The sequence below is a fragment of the Xenopus laevis genome, chromosome 6S, assembly GCF_017654675.1.
Source record: "Xenopus laevis strain J_2021 chromosome 6S, Xenopus_laevis_v10.1, whole genome shotgun sequence".
In the NCBI taxonomy this organism is placed as follows: Eukaryota; Metazoa; Chordata; class Amphibia; order Anura; family Pipidae; genus Xenopus; species Xenopus laevis.
The window spans coordinates 79,791,964-79,815,041 of record NC_054382.1 but is presented as its reverse complement, the minus strand read 5'-3'; the positions used below and the strand labels follow the sequence as shown (position 1 = coordinate 79,815,041).

Here is a 23,078-nt window from a genome sequence, read left to right as displayed (position 1 = left end):
TGAGGAACTTCCCATTGCTTTTAATAGGCTTCAATGCAACATTCCTCAACCATACAGGCTTCAACACTAGGGTTGCCATCTGTCCAATTTTGACCCGGACAGCCTCGTTTTTTTTGACTGTCCGGGTCAAAAGTGCCTGCCCAGTTGATTGACGTGGTGATCGGCCGATCGCCACATCATAGTTCCGCCCCTGACACACCCACAGCATCACAGACCCATCCCCTTACACCACAGCTCTGCACCATTGTCGCAGCTCCGCCCCCCCGTCCAGAGTTACACGGGACAGAAGGTGGCAACCCTATTCCACACTGCAATTATAATCACACCAAATCAGTAATAAAATTAGAAGTCTTTATTTCATATTCGGATAAAAAATAAATCCCGGCACGTTTCATACATACAAGTGAGTAATCATAGGCATCAAACATTTGTTTTTTACTGTGATATTAAATAAAGCCTTCTGATTTCATTTCTGCCTTGTGCGATTTAAAGTATGGTGTGCGAGCCTTTATGATTGATGGATTTTTCTCCTCAGGTTAGGGCTTCAGCGTGTCTGCACCTAGACAACACTATTTTATCAGTGAGTGATTGTTCATATATATGCCTTTTTGGCCACTTTTGTGAAGGGGCTGCTTCACTTGGTGAGCAATCATTTTTATTTTGAAATCTTGTTCTACCAAGCAGAACCATATAAAAAATACATATACATATACATATATATATATATATATATATATATATATATATAGATATATATATATATATATATAGATATATATATAGATATAGAGACATAACTAGGTAGGTGCACTCAGATAGCCATATTGATGCCAAGGTGCTGGACAAAAATTCATATCTATAAAGCAAAAAAACTTCTGCACACATAGGTCTTGATGACGGCTTGAGTTTGTAAGACGAAACATTGAAATAAATCTACCAGCTTTTTTTCACTTATCAAGACCTATGTGTGCGGAAGTTTTTTTGCTATATATATATATATATATATATATATATATATATATATATATATATATATATATATATATATATATATATATATATATATATATATATATATATATATATATTTATTAACCTTACATTTACTTTGTAATCACTGACTGGGATAAAACTGCAGTATTTGCATACAACTACTTTCATCATGATCTCTCCCTCTAGATACAAGGGCCAATTTTCTTCAGCTTACTGGTCTCAGGATGCTCGTAGTAGAAAACGTCATTGAAATGAAAGATCAAATAGGGACTGAATTACAAAATAAACTTCTATTACCACTTGGCATGAAAACGAAGTACTTGCGAATGCCAAGCATTTGTTGGTTTGTTAAAAATAAGCTATAATATAAAAGTGATAGCTACAAACCATAGTTTACATATGTAATTGCAAAGTATGTTACGCTGAAGACAAAACATAAGTCGATTAGGGTTTATACTTGGTCCAGTTTGTTCCAAGTTAATTTTCAGGAACACGGAAACCTTCATAATTTCTAAAAGGAAATTATAATACAGGTATGGGACCTGTTATCTAGAATGCTCAGGACCTGGAGCTTTATGGATAATGCATTGTACCATAATTTGGATCTTCATACCATAAGACTACTAGAAAATGTAAACATTAAATAAAAACAATAAGCTGGTTCTGTTTCAAATAAGGATTAATTGTATCTTAGCTTGGATCAAGTACAAGGTACTGTTTTATTATTACAGAGAAAAAGGAAATAATTTTTTAAAACTTAAATTATTAGGATAAAATGGAGTCTATGGAAGACAGCCTTTCCGTAATTCAGAGCTTTCCAGAAAACAGGTTTGCGGAAAATGGATCCCATACCTGTAATTCCCATATAACTCATTTATATTGGACAGATGTGCAACACAAATTTTGAATCCTTTTATAAGGCTGTGGTGGGCAAGGTGCGACTTGCAAGCCTAACAATGCACAGGAAGAAGCTACTGCATACAAGTGGTAGATATCAGAAGAAGCCAACAGTATTCTACTCCAATGTCCCCCATACAATGGGTTAATTATTAAACTGATCAGAAAATAGCTAACGTGTCATGTACAGTTAAAGCAGGTGTTCACCAATAAAATTAAAAGTATGTTTATCACCTGTTTTTAAATTTAATTACGTTTGTATTCTGCCTCTCTACAAAAAGAAAAGCAAATTACTTGTGTGATTAGATTTTTTTAGTATTATTTCACAGAAACTAGACCCTAGTGACAAGTTAAAAACAAGAGCTTAGAAAAAACAAGAGATAATAAAAATAAACACTAAAAAGGAAGCCAGCTGTCTTAGATGTAGGGTTGCCACCTTTTCTGGAAAAAAATTAAAGCCTTCCTATATATGTATCTTTTTTTCCCTATTAATAACATCAGGATCAATCATCATTTCTACCAGCCAGGCCGGTAAAATACTGGGCAGGATCTCCCTTTACTGACATGGTGATTAGCTGGTCACCACTTCATAGCCACACCCATGTGATTTAGCACATCCCGCCTGCAATGCCACTGACCCTCCCATGTGACATCATAACCCCTCCCCCTGCCCAGATTATGAGCCACACAAAAGTGGCAACCCTACTTAGACGATACTGTCTATATAAAAAACCTTTTTTACTCTGTAATAATACAATTTTACCTTGTACATGATGGTAACTAAACTACAAAAAGACATATTGGTGGCAGAACAATCTTATTGGGGTTATTTAACGTTTAAATTATTTTTAGCAGACTTAAAGGGGATGTTCGCCTTTGAATTAACTTTTAGTATGATATAGAGAGTGATATTGTGAGTCCAATCTCTTATCCAGAAAACCCAGGTCCCGAGCAGTCTGTATATATTTTTTATATATAAATCCAATACCTATTTAACCTGCATTGCTGCTTTATGAGAAGATTATAGTTCTACCTAGCCATATACATACATAATACAGAAGATTGTCTTTGTAAAAAAACAAATGTAGCTATAAAGATCCTATACAGTTATCCAGAATAGTATATGAGAAAGGGGGACGTTAAAGAAATACATTTAATACTGCAGGAGAGAAAGACTCTATATCAATAATAATAACAATGGGAAATGCATGATGCTGCATACAAGGCATTTCGCCATCAGTACATTTTAGCTGGCAGAGAAGTGCCATTGTCATCAATAATGCATGTCAAAGGTACAGTGCTACCAGGCACGTTTCCAGTGCCTCCCTCCCTGCCCATCGCTCTTACCTTACAATCGCTGATGCGAGTCAGGGAAGGGGGCACATCGCTAGCACAGACAACGAAATTGCACTCTCTGCGCTAGAAAAGCCAAATTCGGCTCTTAATGTTATCAGGGGCGGCTTTTTGCCGCCCCTGGTAACTACTGGGGAGCTACCGCCTGAGGCAAGGTGCTTACCTTGTCTCATGGCAGAAACGCCCCTGAGTGCTACTACTAGGCCCATTCATCCAATGGTGCTGTAATGTTTTCAGACTGAAGAGCTTCAGTTCTGGCGCGGTCAGACACTTCCCATTCAAGTGAATAGGACAGCTTTGGGTGCTTCTCTGCTGCCAGAAATATAGAGGTGGGTAAAACACCCTTGTAGCATCTACTTGAAAGTGTGACAAATTGCCCAAAGTGAAATTAGTTGTTCCACTCACCAATTTTTACTGCTGTAAAAGTGATAAACATTAAAATAAACATTGCATGGTTCAAGAACTGTTTACTGTCTAAAAAATCTGCTTTCCTGCTGTTGTACCAATATTCACATGCAGTGCTTCCAGGAACTTGTTCTAATTTCACAGCAAATGCTGAACCAACTCAGCAAAACTGGGCTATAATAGTACCTACAGTATAGACAGAGTGATCTCTCGTGTAATATATTACAGTTAAACAGCAGCTTTTGGCCAAGTCCTTATTTGACTCAGGCATGTTGCCATTCATTACATAGCATTAATTGACTAATTCATTGATTTTATCCTTCTTCTCGCACCTAATGACAGAGACATGGTAAGAAGGGATTATTCCATCAGTCCTTCTTTAGAACAATATATCGAAACAAAGGCTACTTTTATTTAAAAGAGAAAACAACAGACAATTTATGCTTGAAAAACACCTTTACATAAATATATACAGTATGTATATTTTAAAAAATCCTAAAAGGCAATTTTTTTGCTCCTACTTGATGCTTATAAAAGATCAGAATGAATGTTTGGTACCAGTATTGTGCCGCTGACCAGACACATTCTGTATTGAGTTTGTAAGTTCTTTACCTGTCAGCAGGATTTACTTTATGTTCTTCCCACAGTGCTGGCAGGTTAATTGGCTCCTTCTGCAACTGAACCTAGTGTGTGCATGCCTTGTAGAGACCTGTGTTTGTTAGCTCATCTGAGGCAGTGATTGCTGTCAATGATAAGCAATTCCTGTTAAGCATTGTGTAATATGTTGTTACTGTATGAATAAATAATAACAATAAATCATCAAAGTGAAAGCAAAGAAAAATACTAAAACTAGCACTATGTTATCCTCTAGAAGTGTTTGCATATTTTTTTTTCCTTTTCCCCCCCCCCCCCATGCTTCCCTCTTCTTCCCCAAATATTACCTTATGTTGTTGCCTCATCTGTCAGTAGCAGTAGGTTGTAACTAGTTTGAGCACTCACAAACAAAATAAAGCCTAAACATATACTACTGACTCCAATGCATTTTTGGATTATTATACACAATTACATACTATCCCTTCCTAATATACTGTATATACATAAAGATGTTTAGCTGTTTTTAACTACACAGTGAAAAATTGTGGGCCTATGCAATGCTGTGTCAGAACAGTCTACAGAGTGCATGGAGGAGTCCTCTGTTCAAGCAATCAGAGGCTGTCTAAAGGTGGCCATAGATGTGACAATTATGTCATGTAATTGGAAAAGATCTTTCCAAGAAAGATCTTTTGATTCAGCTGAATCGTCAGATATACAGGTAGAAACAATAGAATTCTACCTGTATCTGACGATTCAGCACTAACAATGGCCGATGTTTGGGTGCCTTTAAAGGCACCAGACCAAAATTTTCCGTCCAGCCCTATTGATCAGCCGACCGTTATCCAAGTCTTCTGCCGGTATCGGTCGGCTCTTTTCCCACCATACACTCACGAATATCGTACTATGACCACCTTAAAAGCCAGCTGGCATGAAATCCCATAGGTATAACAACCATAAATGGATTCTCAACAGTCTAAAGGCCAGCTGGCAGAAAACACCAATGGTATCACAACCATAGAAGGACACTTTGCAGACTTTCATAAGGTGCTTTAATGTGAAGAGAAAGTCTCTTATAAGAAAGAAGTCTTACAAGAAGAAAGGAGAAGGAACATTTCGAAGACAGAATTTGTTTGGAACTCACTTAGTCCATCCTATCATGTTGCAATAAAGCTGCAGCACAGGATTTCTAGCTGAAAACACATTCGGTGGGACATGAGTTTCATCCATCTGGGATCAGTGACATTACAGTCCATATGGTCAAAGACATTTAATAGATGGCTGCGTGATTATTAAAAATGCAAATGCATTCGTTTTTGTATTTACACTGTCTGCCTGGAACCAGCTGAGTCTATTAAAGAAAAAATGATGACGTTCTAGTACTAGATTCTAGATTTAAGATTTTTTTTTCCTTTTAACAATTTCTCTGAAGGACCAGTTGTGCTGCTCTGCTCCATATACTACAAGTGAAAACATTACAGATTAAAAAAAATCAATTTAATATGCTAAATACATTTCCAACACAACTTTATTTGGCTATATTGTGTATACTATACCTATAAAGTAGGGAACATTTAAAAGCTGACGCAACAAAATGCTGCAAGAACTATGGACTATTATAATTATTGTATATCATATCATATGAACAGGGCAAGAATAGCTACTTTGTAAACTGTTCACCACAGACACTGACATGGCTGCAAGCAGGCCCAGACTGGCAATCTGTGAGTTCTGGCAAATGCCAGAGGGGCTGCTGTAAGAAACCATAGAAAGTCACTATTTATTGGGCTGGTTGGGCCTCTGTGTACTTGAAATGCCATGGCCTATTTTGGCTTCCAGTCCAGACCTGGCTGCAAGTACTCATTGCCAACAGAGATATGCCTTATGATATTCATCATCTTCATTAATTTATATAGTGTAAGCAAGTTATACAATGCTTCCCAATAATTTGTAACCAATATGGTTTTCAAAATAATATAGGCTAGGAAGGTCCTGCTAACATGAATTTACAATCTCACAGACAGCATCAGGCTAGAGAGGATTACATATTCTCTGTACTACAATTTTACCTTTCAATATAGTATATTAATATTTTAACTTTTCCTCACTATAATATTAACACTTTAAATATAACACTCTAAACACTTTTTTCATATTATTAATATTATTATTATTATTATTATTAATAAAGATCTATTTCAACGTTTTGTTTTTATTTATATCCTATGATTTTGCTTAAATTCGATATGACAGAGCTGCCTCATGTTAGCAATTAAATGCAATGCACAGCTGCAAACTTGAGACTGTAGTCCTTTCTAGAATAGTTCTCTCTTGATCCTGGCCTATCCTGCACTGCACCATGAGAAAGTGAAAAAAGTATGATGTTGCCATTGGACACAGGTGGCATTTCACAGTGCGATTCAGCACAAAGCATGGGTTCTCAGAGGTCCCTAGACAGCTCATTAAGTCAACAACCACACTATGACTTGGGAAACAGCTATTAGGAGAATGAAGTCACATCTTACTATTCAGATTTATAACTGATCTAGACTGGGCAGGCAAATGCAAGATTATATGAGTCATTACAAGACTCACAGAATTACTTACAGGCCTGAATACAGATCTGATAACAAGGACACACAGCACAGATGATTGTAAGGTAAGAGGTATAAGTCTGCCAGCCAAATGTGGGCACATCTCTAATGCAGTGTAACATGAACCACCACATACCAAAATAGTATCTTAAACAGCTCACATTTATATATTTTTTATTAATGCCCCCTTAAAGTCCATTTCGATGGCAATACTATAGACATACTATACAATACTATAGACATTATAGGCTAGAAGAAAAAGAATCTTTTCTTCCTCAGATTTTTATATTAAGAAACAAAGCCTTCAGAGGAAAGTGCAGAAATATGTCTATAAAAGCCCTTACTGGTACATTCTGGAATCTTATGATGTCATACAGCACTAACATACTGTAAAGTAGACAAGATTGATGTGTTATCTAGTAAGTTCCTGCGTCTACGTTGCTGTCCTAAAGTGACATCTTACATTACGAATCCGTAAATCGAAACTTCTAAAGCACGTGCGTAATGTTAATTTTGATTTCTTCATTTTGAAATTATGTTCCTTAAAGTGGCTGTAAAATCAAATACAAGTCAGATTCGCCCATCACTACAAATAAAGCTACAGCATACTGTAGCAACTCAGCAATATGAGCAGGCCCTTTTGTGGTCAAGTGACCATACTTTAGTAAAATAATTGAGTTCCTGTTTATATATGAAAAATACTAAGCAAGAAAGAAACCATAGAAAAAAAAATATTCTAGCACATTAAATCTAGACCCAGTGGTGCTTCCTAATCAAATCTTGTTGCTGCTCGCACTGGGTAGTGAAAGAGTTACTGAAAAGCTCTCTGTGACTTATAAAGTGTTCACCTGTTTTCCACGGCAGCAGCATTTTCAACAACATAATGTAAGATAATTGTATATGAACAAAATGGCAGACCTGGCAATGCTACCGAGATGGAGATCTGCCATCTCTAAAGTGCATCTTGTGAAATTTCCTAGAGATATAAAGGGGAGACGAATCCTGTTTATTAAAGAGCATTCTCGTCTCCAAATGAATCATTGCACTAACCTCTGTCTGCTTTATGCAGCACATAAACGGCATTCAGTGGAGCTCAGGTGCAAAGGGTTAAACCCACCACCCACATTTTCTAGCTTTTTACTTAATTCTCATTTTAATGCAATATAAACCCTATGAAAAAAAGATTACCTTGCATCCACTGTTCTGTCAGAGAAAGTCACTGGGTATGGGTAGTGTACAGGCCTCTAGTCCGTGTCTGAGAAAAGCCTTAGGGATTCAGGCTGTACTTGACAACTTCATCCACACTCTTATTTCACAGGATCTGCTTAAAGTCTTTTACCCGTCTGTCCTTTCAAAACCAGGCTGCATTTCCCCCCCGAGGCCCTGTCTCCTTTCACACACACCGCATCCTCCTCCCAGCTACGCCTGACTCTGTACTCACCCACTGGGAGGAGGGAACTTTACACTACACTACACTACACACACACACACATACACACAGACACAGCTTTGCTTACTCATGGAGCTTCATAATCGTACTATGAACTACACTCCCCGGCAGACAATTGTACAAACAAGGCAATAAGAAAACAATGATCGTCCTTCCGAGTGAGCTTCCACACTGTAAGCATTTATGTACAGCTACATCTCAGATGAGATAAGACTGTCATATGGTTCCACGTCATTTAGAGAGAGAATGACCCAATTCTAGAGATTTTTAAATGCTCTAGCAGATCTGTAGCCTTGAAGTGCGTTGTGCAGAAAAAAATACTTCTTGTTTCGCCAGCTCGCACGATTCAATACCATCTGTCCTTTTCTGGGTTGTTTTTCTATAATATTTTTAACATATGAAAAAATGGAGGCCACTACAATATAGGCATACCTGTGCATTCTTCAACCACGGTTCTATTCTAAAATCACAACCTGCTAAATCCAAGCAATAATTTCAGTGCCATTAATTCTTGAAATTACATTAAGCAAAGAAACAGCCCCTTCCAAAGTAGATCTGCTTTAACTGAGCTAAGCCTCTTAACACAATATAGTTTAGTATTTTACATGTATTGCCTTAATTGCATGTGCAATTAATGTGCTTGCTCCTAAACTCCCCTTGCTTTGTGCAAGTATGAGAAACGTTTTGAAAATGCCTACTGCTACTTTTAAAAAAGTGTTTCTGGAAGGAGCAGACTGGATCATACTGTTCTCCAGGAGGGCAGGGTAAAAGCAGCGAGGACAGAACCCAGCACTGTGGGGTGGAGCAGTCTGTCTGCCAAATACTCCAGGCCTGTCTTTCTACCTACTAGGCCACAGTGGAGAACATAATGCCTTGGCTTTAATGTAGGGCAACTAATAAAGCTCATTTGTTGTTGTATTATTAAAGCAAACTCTGTGCAGATTCCTTACTATATTCTGTTGTTGGTTTGGCCTATTTACACCAATTTAAAGTTAAACAACAATAATAATAATTTGGACTGTAGTGGAAGATCTGAAATGTAGTCGTGACTGTTTAACAGAAACATATAAGCTGCATAAACATTTAAATGAACCTGCTCAATATCAGTAATAATTAAATATACTAGAAATAATCATATACTTAATATGCTGGGGATGCTGGTAGTTTTAGTCCAGCAGTGGAGGGCCGCAAGTCGGGCTTGCCTAATTTAGCTCCATTCAGCCTTCCAGCTTTCTGTATCTTTAACCATGCCAGTTCTTTTCATGATCATGACGGGATAAAACTACAATCAAAATAATGGCAAGATTGTGCAAGTCTCTCCATAGTAATGTGGAACCAGGTGGTCTGTATTGAGGAGAAGCAGACTGATAGATCAGACAGTAGGAGGAGGGGGACTAAGAGAGGTGACAAACGTGTGCTCTCCTCTCTCGTACACACTCTCACACTGTTCTTTACCCCATGGGGAAAGCAATTACAGCAGTCTCCCTATTACCGATCAGGGTTAAAACACTCAGTTACTATGGAAAGCAGGCCCCACTCTACACAAAATACACACGGTGGCACTCATTAAGAACCTTTGCACCAACGCTGCACTCCTGTCACTACACTACATCATTTCAACAAATATTTAAAAATGTCTGTATCTAATTTCACTTATTGCTGGTACTTTCGGCCAGAATAAAAACCAGGAAGGGGAAAAACAAGCCTGTGATCTATAGTTCTGCAAGGCTCATATGTGAGCCCAGAAAGGGTTCTGTACAGAGAAATGCTATTATAAATACATGTTTAGCACTAGCGAGTTAAGGTCTGCATGATCAGAACAGCAAAGCAGAGAGACAAATAAAATCGACTTACTGTAAAGTGTGCAGTATAAGGGCTTGTTGGATGAAGAGGGTGTCTGAGCTATTGCATTTTTTTGCCCCCCCTCACAGAAAGACAGGTCTTGTATGTCTCCTCTACTGTAGTAGAAATGATGTCTGCAGTACAGCTCTCTCCCTCTCCAGTATGTAAATGTGTAATAGAAGCCAAATATGGAGCAGTTGGCTCCCTCTGCAACAGCTCAAGGATCCTACTTCATGCAAAAGGGAGGAAGGGGGGGGCAGAGTGAGAGAGTGTGTGTGGAGGCAAGGCAACACTCTGGCAGACGGCCAAGGCAGCCACACAGATTATTGCATACGCACAACAGAGCTGGGGCGGTCGGATTTAACCCCTTCTACGTGCTCATCTGCTAGCCTGCTGTCTACTTGTTGTATTTCTCTGGCTACAGTAGGTGCTGTTTTATATGGTGTTCCCCTTAAAAGAAAAAACAAAAAGGGGTTTCGGGATTCTTCTTCTTTAGCATCAATTAAAGGAAGAAAGAGCAAGCAGAGACGTAACAGCGTAGAGTAACTTTAATACGTGCACGCGTTTGACTCCTGTAGGGTGTGTGCCTCTGTTGGAAAGAGAAGAAGGGGTGGAGGAGAGGCAGAGAGTAGGAATTGTAAGGGCAAGCCAAGCTCAATGTCCACAGAGAGGAACAACGCAGACTTACGTGTTCACGTCATGTAGGAAATCGCTTCTGACTTAACCCTGCCTGTGACAGCAGGATGAACAATGGAATTCATTCCGCCACATAAACCTTTTGAATAAGGCACTGTCCTTAGTTGAGTGAATGTTTTTTTCCTCTTTTATAAGGGAAAGAAAATCCCTGCTATTTTCAGCTCTGGGCATAGCCGTTTTCTATTACAAGTCACTTCCTGGGTGCTTCAGTTTCTGCCTTGTAGGAAACCGTGGCAAGGGCACCTATTGGCTGCGATCTAGTGCCTTCTGTGTCCAGCAGGTGCCAAGTGTTTTGTGACTCTCTCTCTCGCGCTCTCTCTCTCCAGGGAACAGAGGGTTACTGAAAAGCATGCTAAAAGACCCGGTGACCCTGAAGAGTACCCTCTGGTGGTAAAATATAATAGGTTGTGGAAAACACTGCAAGCAGATGGTTTGTCTCCTTCATACATTATATAGGTTTTTTGTTTTTTTTTACAGTTGCAATACCCTGTAATAAGTAATAGCAAACACAGTAACGTGTACACATTGTGCCTGGTACAAACTGTCCAGGCTGGTTGTCTTATGGGGTATAAGGGGCATCTGCCTTCAGCCTTTTATATAAATATAAAATAAAAAAGAATAAAAGTACCCAAGAGATATTATAATGTATAAAAGTAATTAGGAGGATATCTAACAGTTGTTTAACTTCAACACTAAGCTGAAGGCTGAACATGCTGGGACCATAGCTGTAGAGCCGTAACTTTAAAGGAATATTCATTATTAGAAAAAGGGGAAAATCTTTATGTTTTATTGCAAGTTTTGTATGTGTCTTGAATTCCTTCAAGGTGGTTTACATATCCAAGAGCGAAGTGAAAAGAAACCAAATGGTCAGATAAGCCTTAAGTATTGTACTGAATATGTTGTATATATTTTTAACCTATAAATATGACCCTATTAATATTTCTCTTTTTTATGGTTACAGGTTTAATCAAAAGTTTTGTGACATATTTGATCACAGGTGAATCAAAGTTGTAGTAGCAGGTTCATAGTTTGTGCCAGGTCTAGTAATTAATAGCAACCGATTTAATGTTTCATTTCAGTAGACTGCCAAATGTTAACTACCGATTGGTTGCTATGATTTAAACCTGGACTAGATCTTGTGGGTTGGGGTATACTGCTTTAAGTCAAATTCGACAGTTTTATAACCTTGTTTTTTTTTTTTTTCCTTCCAGAAGGAGAATAGAAGAAATGGTAAAATAAAATTGAATAAGGCATATACATTATATTTCATAAAGTATAGTATCAATAAGTATGTTGTATAGCAATCACACAATATTCTGTTATGTCAGTTAACTCACAGTATTTGTAACATTTCTGTTTATGGCGCAACAATAAATAATAATTAGTGGCTACTATGCAACCATTAAAATGTTATCTACACCCTATAATAGTGCACATCTTACCTGAGTGCACTGGAATCTTGTACTTTATGCTTGCATTGAGCAGGACTCCCGCCTGATGAGAAAGTGCAACATGCCACCTTATACATGGATGATATAACTTGTGACCAAAAGCAGGATATTCACTACCAAGGTCAACATATTTGTGCCTCCTGAAAGTGGGCACAGCTGCAATTATGATGGAATTCTGCTGCTGGAGAAATACAAGAGGTAGTCTGCACTCAACCCATTATCAATATATTTAAGACATTGAGACATTTTGTGCATACAGCTACTAAAAAATGCCTTACCCTTTAAACAAAACAGGGATTGTTTGTCCATATATTGCAATATAATTAAGCTGGTCAACTACGTCAAGGTCATCCCATATCTGGCGAGTCCTAAACTCAAATTGCATCTGATTCATTAAGAATGCTATTGCTTCATTATACATTTTACACAGGGACTAAGTTTTACCTGCAACTTACTTGCTGCTTTCAAAGTAAAACTCCCAAACTTGGTTGCCCTTTTATTGGCACCAGTGGAATCACCTGACTATAGCTGGGAAGGGTGGGGGCTACAACATAGAGCTGGTCACAGCTCCTGTATAAACTATAACAAACAAGGGAAAGTTGTGCTCACCACTAATTTTTAAAATCATTAATGCTTGTTACCAGCACTCACTTATATATATATATATATATATATATATATATATATATATATATACACATTGCATCACAGAAGTCTCAAGGCTTAATGTCATAATGTCACGATGAAAAGCTGTAGTTATATAATTTTGTATAGTAGTTTAGACTCAGATTTTCAAGAATCAGTTATGGATTCTTTCTAATTCTCGCTGGACACACATGCACAGTTACTGCAGAGCTTCAGATCTCGCCAAAGCCTCAAGTGTTTATCAATGTCAGTACCAAGGCCTCATCCAGGTAAAGCAGAAAAAAACACCAGTATCCATCATGAGCCTGATAAATAAGGTTTGCATTTTGTCTATTGTTTTAAAAGCAGTTTTCTTTCTATGTTGTACCAAACAGCAAGGGGATATTATCTTTTTTTTATTCAGAGCAGAGGTAAAAGGATAAAAACCCAAATATTTCCTGTGCTGGTATTATGCAATTGGGGAAGGTTTAAAGCATAATGTCAATGCATTTTGAGTGGGGGGGGGACCCAGGGGGCCAAACATGTTCATTAGCTATGTGTGCCATAGGCCTAAAACTGCTCATTCCAAGGGGAGTTTGGTGTTGGTAGTGAGAGCAAATATGAAACCATAATCATTACCACTTCCCAGCAAAAAATAATAATAAAATAAACTATAGGTTCTACACATTAAGGGGCCCATTCATTAAGTTCAAGTGAAGGAATAGAAGAAAAAATACTTCGAATTTCCGAGGTGTTTTTTTGGCTACTTCGACCATCGAATAGGCTACTTCGACCTTCGACTATGACTTCGACTTCGAATCAGATGATTCAAAATAAAAATCGTTCGACTATTCAACCATTCGATAATCGAAGTACTGTCTCTTTAAGAAAAAACTTCGACCCCCTAGTTCGCCACCTAAAAGCTACCGAAGTCAATGTTAGCCTATGGGGAAGGTCCCCATAGGCTTGGCTAACTTTTTTTGGTCGAAGGATAATTCTTCGATCGTTGGATTAAAATCCTTAGAATCGTTCGATTCGAAGGATTTAATCGTTCGATCGAACGATTATTCCTTCGATCGCTCGATCAAAGTATTTGCGCAAAATCGATATTCGAAGTCGAAGGATTTTCATTCCCCAGTTGAATATTGAGGGTTAATTAACCCTCGATATTCGACCCTTAATACATCTGCCCCTAAGACTATAGGTTCTTCACATTAAGATAAAATGCACTTTTAATAAAAATAGAATTTGGCTCATGTTGAACACTATTACAAATTTACTGATTAATATATAACAGCTGACATTGCAAAATAATTTTAGACATGCCTGAAAACATTACTGTCATATACATTTGTTCACTGCCTCTTGGAAAATCCAATAACAAGAACAACTGGAATGCTGCATTTTATCTAATTAATACAAAGAAAATCCTTTCAACCCTGTAACTATTATCCAGTCTTGTGTAAGACATTTTAATACAATAGAAGACAAGGCAGGCACTCTAGAGTCTGTGAACCAAGGGGACTGTTTATAAAGCTTTAGGCAGGCAGGATTTTACCATAAAAAATGTTGGTTGTAAAGTCACTCCTATAAATAAAAGTAAGGGATGCATCATGAACTATGAAAGAGAAATGAAGGGACATAGAAACCCTGTGCATGCTGTTGTTTTGAGTTGGTAATGTAATAAAGAGGATAGAGTTTGGACAGGTTTTCCAACCAGCCAAGCAGATATTTGCTTTTAATTTTAAACCATTATATTGACAATGAAGATTTTCTTCATCCAGGTCATATTATATCTAGTATAGGTAATTCTAAAACAACTGGAATAGCTGAGTAATCATTTCAATGATTACTCAGCAATTCCAGTTGTTTTAGAATTACCTATACTAGATAAGATATTAAATTATATTATATATTATAAACTAATATATTATAAACTATTATATTCTACCCGCCAATTGGCATAGGTTACTTGACTTGTAGAAAACTTGGCACCTTTAATTACACTACCACTTTTGTCTATATTTCAGGGCCATTTGTCTCAATCCTTATGTATTTATCCTAGAAATGTAATTGTGATCAAATAGGGTACAATATGGTAGAGTACTATAAGAGTAAGATATCCCTCAAACTCTACCACTGGTAATATTACATTTTCGCTTGACACTACAGAAAGAAAATATTTAATGGCCATGATTATACCTGTACTGATATGGGATGGATGGATGGGACCAAACCATGAAAAAAGCTTGTTTTTCTAACAATGTTAAATCTAATAGCTGCACACAAACAATTCCCATAGCTATGACTTTTTTTGTTTTTTGGAAAATGTTCATTGTATTATTACAGTTATCAGTCCTTGTCTTGCTGAAATATTCTCATTCTCAGCATCAGTTTCTTAAGCAACATTACTTCAACTGAATTTCTATTTTGTGCAAAAAAATAGACATAACATAATTTTGACAATATGCATATAGTTTGCCAGCAATTCTACTGTATATCATTTTATAAATATGCTAGTAGTCAAAGATTTCCTTATTTTGGACAATCCAAAAAAAAAAAACATAGAACTTGTTTTTTTTAAATGACTAGGCTCTTGTGGTCTGAATTTGGAAAGACTTGATACTGAGTAATGACTTTTATATAGCATTTCCTTCCTGTCCATGAAAAATTATGCATGTAATTACAAAAAAACTGATAAAGCAATGACACGATTTATAGTCTTTTAATCATCTTTTATTGTATATTACAACTTTTTTTAAAACCAAAAAAAACTTTCAAAAACACCAGTTTAGCTTTTAGGACGTCCAGATGCCAACTTCTAGCACAGAGTTTGTTCCAGATGGAGCAGCATGCAAGTTTTTTTTTTCTTTAATGAAGCATCACCAATGCTAAAAAAGTTCACCACCCACCTTAAGGATGCAATAAGAAGGCAATTGTATAAACCAGTCACAACATGAGCATGTGATTGTCTGCGAGAGGGATTTACAATTTTAAACCTCACAAAATACTGTTTCATTTATATGGTATTCAACTTGTGGTGCAATCATTGGCTAGGGCTTGTGAAGAGAAAGAAAGGGGGCTTTCTGACCACCTGAAACCCACATGTTTAAATTAAACAGAAAAATTTGTTCCAGTAGCTACACTAAATAGCATTATTTACATAGATCACTAGACACTGTCATGGTAGTTCAACTTGACATTTCTGGTCTGGAAGCAATACAATGAATTAATTAACATATAAAGTTCATGTCATTAACATTACATTTGGTGCTTGAAAAATATATATAAAAATCAAACAATTAACACACAGATCTGCCATACCAGTTCTTGTGACATTTTGATGAATAATGATTGATAAACAGAGCATTGGTTTTGGTCCAGTAGCCAGACACAACATGTTCTTGTGATGATAGTTTTGGTAACACATTTTGGGCAATCTCTGGTTTGAGGCTTCATTTTAAACAAAACAAAAAACATTAGCATGTGATTTATATATCTATTGCTAAATGGACCTAGAGTCAATATGTTCACATCAGATCACCCCTTGGTATTATCCAGAGTAGGCTTTAAATAATATGTAACTATTATACATTTTGTTTTCTGCAGTCATATTAAATTATTCATACGTAACTGTAGTGGTGCAAAAAGAGACCATGTCCAGGGCCCTGCTCATGTTAGGGTTCTAACACCAGTTTTAAGTAGAAGTAGTGGGGAATAACAGGTATAGCAGAACAAGATGTTAAAAACAAGACCAGATGAAATATTTTCTGACATCATAAATAAAAAATATATATTTATATTCCGCTGTCCACCAAATGTGTATACATCTGACAGCTCAGGCAGAGGACTTGCTGGTCTACACATTTTACACATTTTATATTAACATTCACCCTTGTAATACTGTGTTAGTGCATAATGTAGGCCTTAAAGAGGATTAGAAGTATCCAGCTCAACCCATACTGTGATATTCCTGATAACGAACAAATGGAAAACACTGTTAAATGGCACTCATGAAATTGTACGTTAAAAATCTTTGCTTAAAAAGCGACAAAGCTGGCTCATGCCATCCTTTTGAATCCTGAGTAATGCTCCGGGGGTTATTTTTAATCTCGGAGAATGTTGATTAGGTTACTATTGCAGAGAAATTCCCATTGACTTCAAACTGATTTCAGTGAGCATCTTAGATTTCAATGACCTCCATAACTACCATGACAAGTCAGCACATTGCATAAAGAGCTTTAACTTAATTTGATTTCACCCGCTATGAGTTTCTGTGTTTTTCAGTTTTATTTAGGTGTAAAACAGCAAAGTCAAATTCAATCTCCTTTCTGCTAAAATTAATCTGTCTGTATGACCTAGATCACAGCATTGCAAATATGTATGGTATAATAATAAAAAAAAAAATACCATTTGGGGCCAATGTTATGTAAAGAGAGTGGCTCAAATTTATGTCAAGTCATCATGATATCACTTTCTCTCATCTCTTTGTATATATCATATTTCTCAGTTGTTGTTTTATGATCTTTATAATGTACTTTAAAAAAGGGGGCCTGTCCCTTGGACTTGTTACCAAAACCTCAGATTTGTATGGAAGGTGCACCTTGCACACATATATTATTATCCTTTATATAGTGCTGATATATTCTACAGTGCTTTAAAGAGATTATACATTATGCACAGAATAGATGAACAATCTAGATATTTCACTGCGAAGAGTAAATAGCTTTTTAAACTCCTGAAATTTTTTTACATGCTGAGTTTAGGTGCCCAAAATATTGTAGTCACAGTAGATGAAAAACTGTGTACTAACAATTTTATGTGGAAAGAGCTTTTTTGACATGTTAATTTTTTTATAGTGACTGATGATATATCTACACAATGAAAAAAGTAAGCAAGCAAGGTCTGGCCTTGTTGCTTATTGCAAATATATTTCCAAAAAATACATGGTAAAAAGTTTTTAGACATTTGTTTTGTATGATCTTCCCTCAAAGAGTGGAGAAAACAGTTTCTGTAGCAATAGGAAAGAACAATAGTTCCTATTACTCCAAAACACTGGAGACACAGGAAGACATTTGTATTCATTCCCTGCCTTAGATTTTTTCATTAGACACTGGCAGACATCCTGCTCTTTAATCGTACATAGACAAATGATTTCTACCATGGTCTGCACAAAGAGTTCTGGGTAACACAGTAAATAGTTTGCCCTAGAGGTTCTCAAAATAATTAATATTTTTTAATTAATATCCCGCTGCCATGCACATCTGCTTAAAGTGTTACATGTCATCCTGTTTGTCTGAAACAGGGCCTGCTACCCATGAATGTTGATTTTCCAAATATCTTTTACTAATTATCATGTGTGCTTCTGTGTAATGCTGTTACCTGGATTGACTGTCATCAAAATGAGTGGCATGATCATATGCCAGGAATTAATAACTAATCGGATCAGTTCTTGCTGCCAATATTTTCTGGAACATTATGTACTTCAATAGTGAGCAGAAGTACTGCCATATTTTGTATGAGATAGACAGAAACACCTATAAACACAAATTAAATTATAAATAAAAAGTAAAATTGTGATTCAATGGAAAACTATGAGAATGTACCTGATAACATTTCCTAAAGCAATTGAAAAATAAAAAGCAGATAAGAACCTTCTGGCAAATATAACCTGTGCATTTCCAAACTCACATAACAGAACAGTCTTTAATATGCTCTCCCAATACATGCTCTTATACTGTTTTAATGTTTTTTGCATTCCTACACTGGTAGCAAAACCTACATCACCTCTATAATATCGGATTGGAGACACTGCAAGGGTTCTCTGCCCCCTCCCTTCAAACACAGTGAACTCGTTTAGGTGATGAAGTTCCAAGTCATTGTTCTACTTTAATATCTAACATACCAACCATCTCACAAAATTAGGAATGGTGCAGGGCAGTGTCCTTAAAAACAATAAAAGAAAATCCAAATCGTTTCTCCTCGATAATCCTTTTCCACCTCATATATTAGTTCACTATTTTGTCAGTACAGGTTATGTTTTAGTGCTAGAACAATGCTTTTGTGTATTTGTCACTTCACTACTTTTTTCGCCTTGTTTCATCGCGCGACAACATTATTTGACACCCATAGACTGTAATAGGCGTCGGCAACAATTTGCCGGCAGCGAGTTTTTGGTGAAACCAAACGGGTCAAATTTGCCTATCCCTATTCACCACCTGAGCTTGTCTGCTGTGTTTGGGGGTGTGGGAGAAAATAATCCTTACAGTGTCTCCAATCCTGTCAGATATTGGTTTGTTAGACCTGTGGCAGGGTTGGTACACTATTTCACTACTTTGTCTCCAAAGTGATTGTAATGAGTTTTCATGAGATAAACCATGGGATAAGTTTTTTCATTGAATTAAATCTGGCAACTATCTGTCCAATGTCCAACAGCCTAGCATGTTGTACAGCCGTAAGACATATTTACAAGTTGACCCTGCTGGATTACTAGTCAAAGACCTGAAGGAGTAGAGTCTAAAGGATGTCCTAATACCTTTCTCTTTTGCCAGTTCCCAAAACCATATACCATAAGGGGCCCATGGTTGAAATTTTTAATCTGGACAGTCTGACTGAAACCTGATACTATTACATAATGCTCTTGTGAAACTGCCACCCTCCAGAGTGCCCTACGTGAGTGGCTAACATCTTCCTCTGCAAGACAGAATCTTGTTTCAGATCTATCCACTTTGTTTGCCTAAAAGATGTCAATCACTTTGTCAAATGTCTACTACATTAAATTAAGTCCCATTGGAAAATCTATGTTGCTTTGGATTGATGTAAGGATCTGTATTTTTTTTCAGCATGTTTACCTTAATTTTTCAATACCTGTAATATGTTTGATTTAATTTAGAACTAATTGGTAATATGCTTACTAGCAACATTTGTTATTTTCTTAGTTACAGAACACTAAGGGGCAGATTCATTAAGGGTCGAATTTCGAAGTTAAAAATACTTCGAAATTCGACCCTCGAATTGAAATCCTTCGACTTCGAATATCGAAGTCGAAGGATTTAGCGCTAATCCTTCGATCGATCGATCGAAGGATTTTTTGTTCGATCGAACGATTAAATCCTTCGAATCGGACGATTCGAAGGATTTTAATTCAACGATCGAAGGAAAATCCTTCGATCAAAAAAAGGTTAGCAAACCTATGGGGACCTTCCCCATAGGCTAACATTGACTTCGGTAGGTTTTACCTGCCGAAGTAGGGGGTCGAAGTTTTTTTTAAAGGGAAAGTACTTCGACTATCGAATGGTCGAATAGTCGAACGATTTTTACTTCGATTCGTTCGATTTCGTTCGAATTCGAACGAATTTAACCAATTCGATGGTCGAAGTACCAAAAAAATACTTAGAAATTCGAAGTATTTTTCATTCGAATCCTTCACTCGAGCTTAGTGAATCTGCCCCCAAGTCATATAATATAAAATCAATGTTTTCATATTCATTTTTCCAAAAGTAAGGGATTTTTCTATATTTTGTTTGAACACAATTTGGGAAGTTGCTTATAGAGTTTCAGGTAAATTTAGTACCTCTGACATATCACCATTTGTAGTACACATGTTGTATAAACAGGGCTGGATTTACATAGCAGGTGCCCCTAGGCCTGCTGTCGTTCATCGCTCCCGTCCTCTCCCCTTCATTCAAGCAAATTTTTGGAGCAATGGGATTGGTGCACGGGAAGTTTAAAAAACTATCATATCTCCTGTGCATCCCCTGTGTTTCTTAACCAATATGGGTGTGGTTGGGCAGCATGCCGCCCCCTAAAATCCTGCCGCCCTAGGCCCGGGCCTTGATGGCCTTTCCACAAATCCAGGCCTGTGTAAACAACATATGTCTTAGCTTAGCTAAATGTTACTGAGGGGATCTAAGATCATGGGGCATATTTATTGACATTGGAACAAAAAAATCTCTGATGTTGCACAGTAACCAATCAGCAATTAGATTTCAACAATCAAATACAAGTTACAAAGCAAAAGCAAAGCTCTGATTGGTTTATATGGGCAACATCACCAATGACGTTTGTCATCATTGTTATTAAGCATGCCCATGTATTATATAGTTCATATTTTGAAATTATTACTATACCTAAGTTAATTATTGGTGAAAGGTGCCATGACAACAAAATAGAGGCCTATTCATCTCAATGTAGTGTCATATAATAAGATGTACACTGTAATGGTATTCATTTTCTGATGCTAATTGTATAATAGATGAAAGATAATATTATGATTTATTTATAAAAGCAATTTGACAAAGACGCTTGGCAACTATTTAGTAGCAAGTGGTTTGCCTGTATCAGTGCCGGAACTAGGGGCAGGCAGAGGAGGCACACAAAAGTAGAGGGGCTTCAGGCACGTACCTCTTCTGCTGCTTTCCCCTAGTTCAGACCCTTGTGTCCCCCACCTATGGAAGCAATTACTTTGTATTTGGCTTATGCACTCTTCCATGAATGCACATGTGCACATACTAGGTACGTGCGTTCTTCCACGCATGTTTGCGCATGGACACAAAGAGGGCAACATAGTCGACCGGATTGCCTAGGGTGCCCAGCCAATTTGGCCCAGAACTGCACCCAGCTGACTTGGCCCGGCACTGGCCTGTATTATCATATAAAATATGGGAATTATGTAGAATATTGAATAAAATAAATCAAGCTAACATCAGCTGAAACATATTTTCTGTTCAAGAAACAAAAAGCACCACAACATAATTTAAGACTTTGTTTAAGAAACAGAAAGCTCTACTGCACTATTTAAACCTTTGTTTGAAAGCAAACAGGACAAAAGAACATGGTTTTCTCCACTTGAGTTAGCCAACATATCTACGCACTAAAAGGAGGGGCAGCCACGCAGCTGAGCTCTGACACTGCAGGCAAATGTGTAATATTCTACTATGTTGCCTGGAGCAGGGTGTGACCCGACATATGTCAGTACTCAGCAAGAAGAGTAGAGCTTCCGACTGCTGTTATTGTTTACAAGGACACAGTCCATTTTTTTAAGGTTATAGTATGTCCTTTAACTGGAAACTGATACAAAGAGGTTACAAATGTTACAGATAACTGTTCAACCTGTCTCAGTGTACCAGGTCATAACATTAGTAACCTGGCTGTAGCTTTAAAAAGAAGCAATGCATTAATGCATATGTATTAAAATCTATGTGTATTTGTTATTGTGAATGTCAACTCTTTAAATGAACATTCAATGTTGTACGAGTGCCTCTTGTAACTTGTTTCTCCTCTGGCTGTCTGCAGCTTTAAAGGAGAAGGAAAGTCTGTTTGCACTTGGGTGTGCCAAAAGTTAGTGATTTACTTACCTGAAATCCTGGGCCAGTGCTCCTATTGGCAGAAAACTGCACTGGCCCAGGGTTTTTCTAGCGAGCACCACAAATCGATTTTTAGTTAAAGTTCGGCTTTTCGTTCTACTGCTCATGTGCAAGAAAGAGAAAGCAGGAAGAAGATCTCTCCATAGTGCTCACTAGTATAACCCCGGGCCGGTGCAGTTTTCTGCCAATAGGAGCACTGGCCCAGGGTTTCAGGTAAGTCAATACAATCATTTGGGTGGGCCTAACATTTGGCACCCCCAAGTGCAAACAGACTTTCCTTTAAACAACACTTGCCAACTGCACCAGAGTATAATCATGCAGACTATTCATGAATGCACCACTATATGAATAAAGTGTACACATCCAATGTGTGTTTTAAAATATATATTTATTACAGTGAGTGCCAGCTAGGGTAGCCACCAGGCATGTATTTTACTGGTCAGAAAAATTATACTTAATGTCAGTATTATTATTATTAATATAGAAGACTAAAAACAAAGGATCGTACAACTTTAGTAACAATGTATGTGTTTATTTTTCAGTTGGGGTAAAATAAAAATTTCCAAAATATATTCCAATTAAACTTTGCTCTACTCACCATTAAACAACATATTATTTTGACATTAACAGATGGTGCTTAGAGTGTGGCCTTAACACTTTTATTGTCAAAGAGAAGGCGATGCTTTATGCAGTGTTTCCAAAATATACAGAATGTACATAATTAATGAGTAATTCTAACAGATATCTTCAAGTATAAACATATAATTTGCAGCCCCCTACCCATATTAAAGGTCAAAAGTTGATATTCTCTGCCTAT

General features: G+C 37.1%; 1 protein-coding gene and 1 long non-coding RNA gene across 11 annotated transcripts in view; one reads left to right on the top strand and one right to left on the bottom strand.

The window, feature by feature from the left end:
- atxn1.S (ataxin 1 S homeolog) overlaps positions 1 to 11,187 on the bottom strand; it is a 179,517-nt gene extending 168,330 nt beyond the window's left edge. For 5 of the 10 annotated variants that reach the window (XM_041567755.1, XM_018269505.2, XM_018269508.2 and 2 more), the window contains exon 1: positions 10,138 to 10,775. The gene's annotated coding sequence lies outside the window, so the exon portion shown is untranslated. Of the gene's footprint in view, positions 1 to 8,021; positions 10,115 to 10,137; positions 10,777 to 10,813 lie in introns of those variants that run through there. The other 5 variants (XR_001936326.2, XR_005962272.1, XM_041567756.1 and 2 more) reach the window with 5 other exon arrangements.
- A 541-nt stretch (positions 11,188 to 11,728) lies between these two features.
- LOC121395140 lies at positions 11,729 to 12,215 on the top strand. The gene is made up of 2 exons (XR_005962273.1): positions 11,729 to 11,818; positions 12,033 to 12,215. It is a non-coding gene; the product is annotated as an uncharacterized LOC121395140 (long non-coding RNA).
- Positions 12,216 to 23,078: the final 10,863 nt, after the last annotated feature.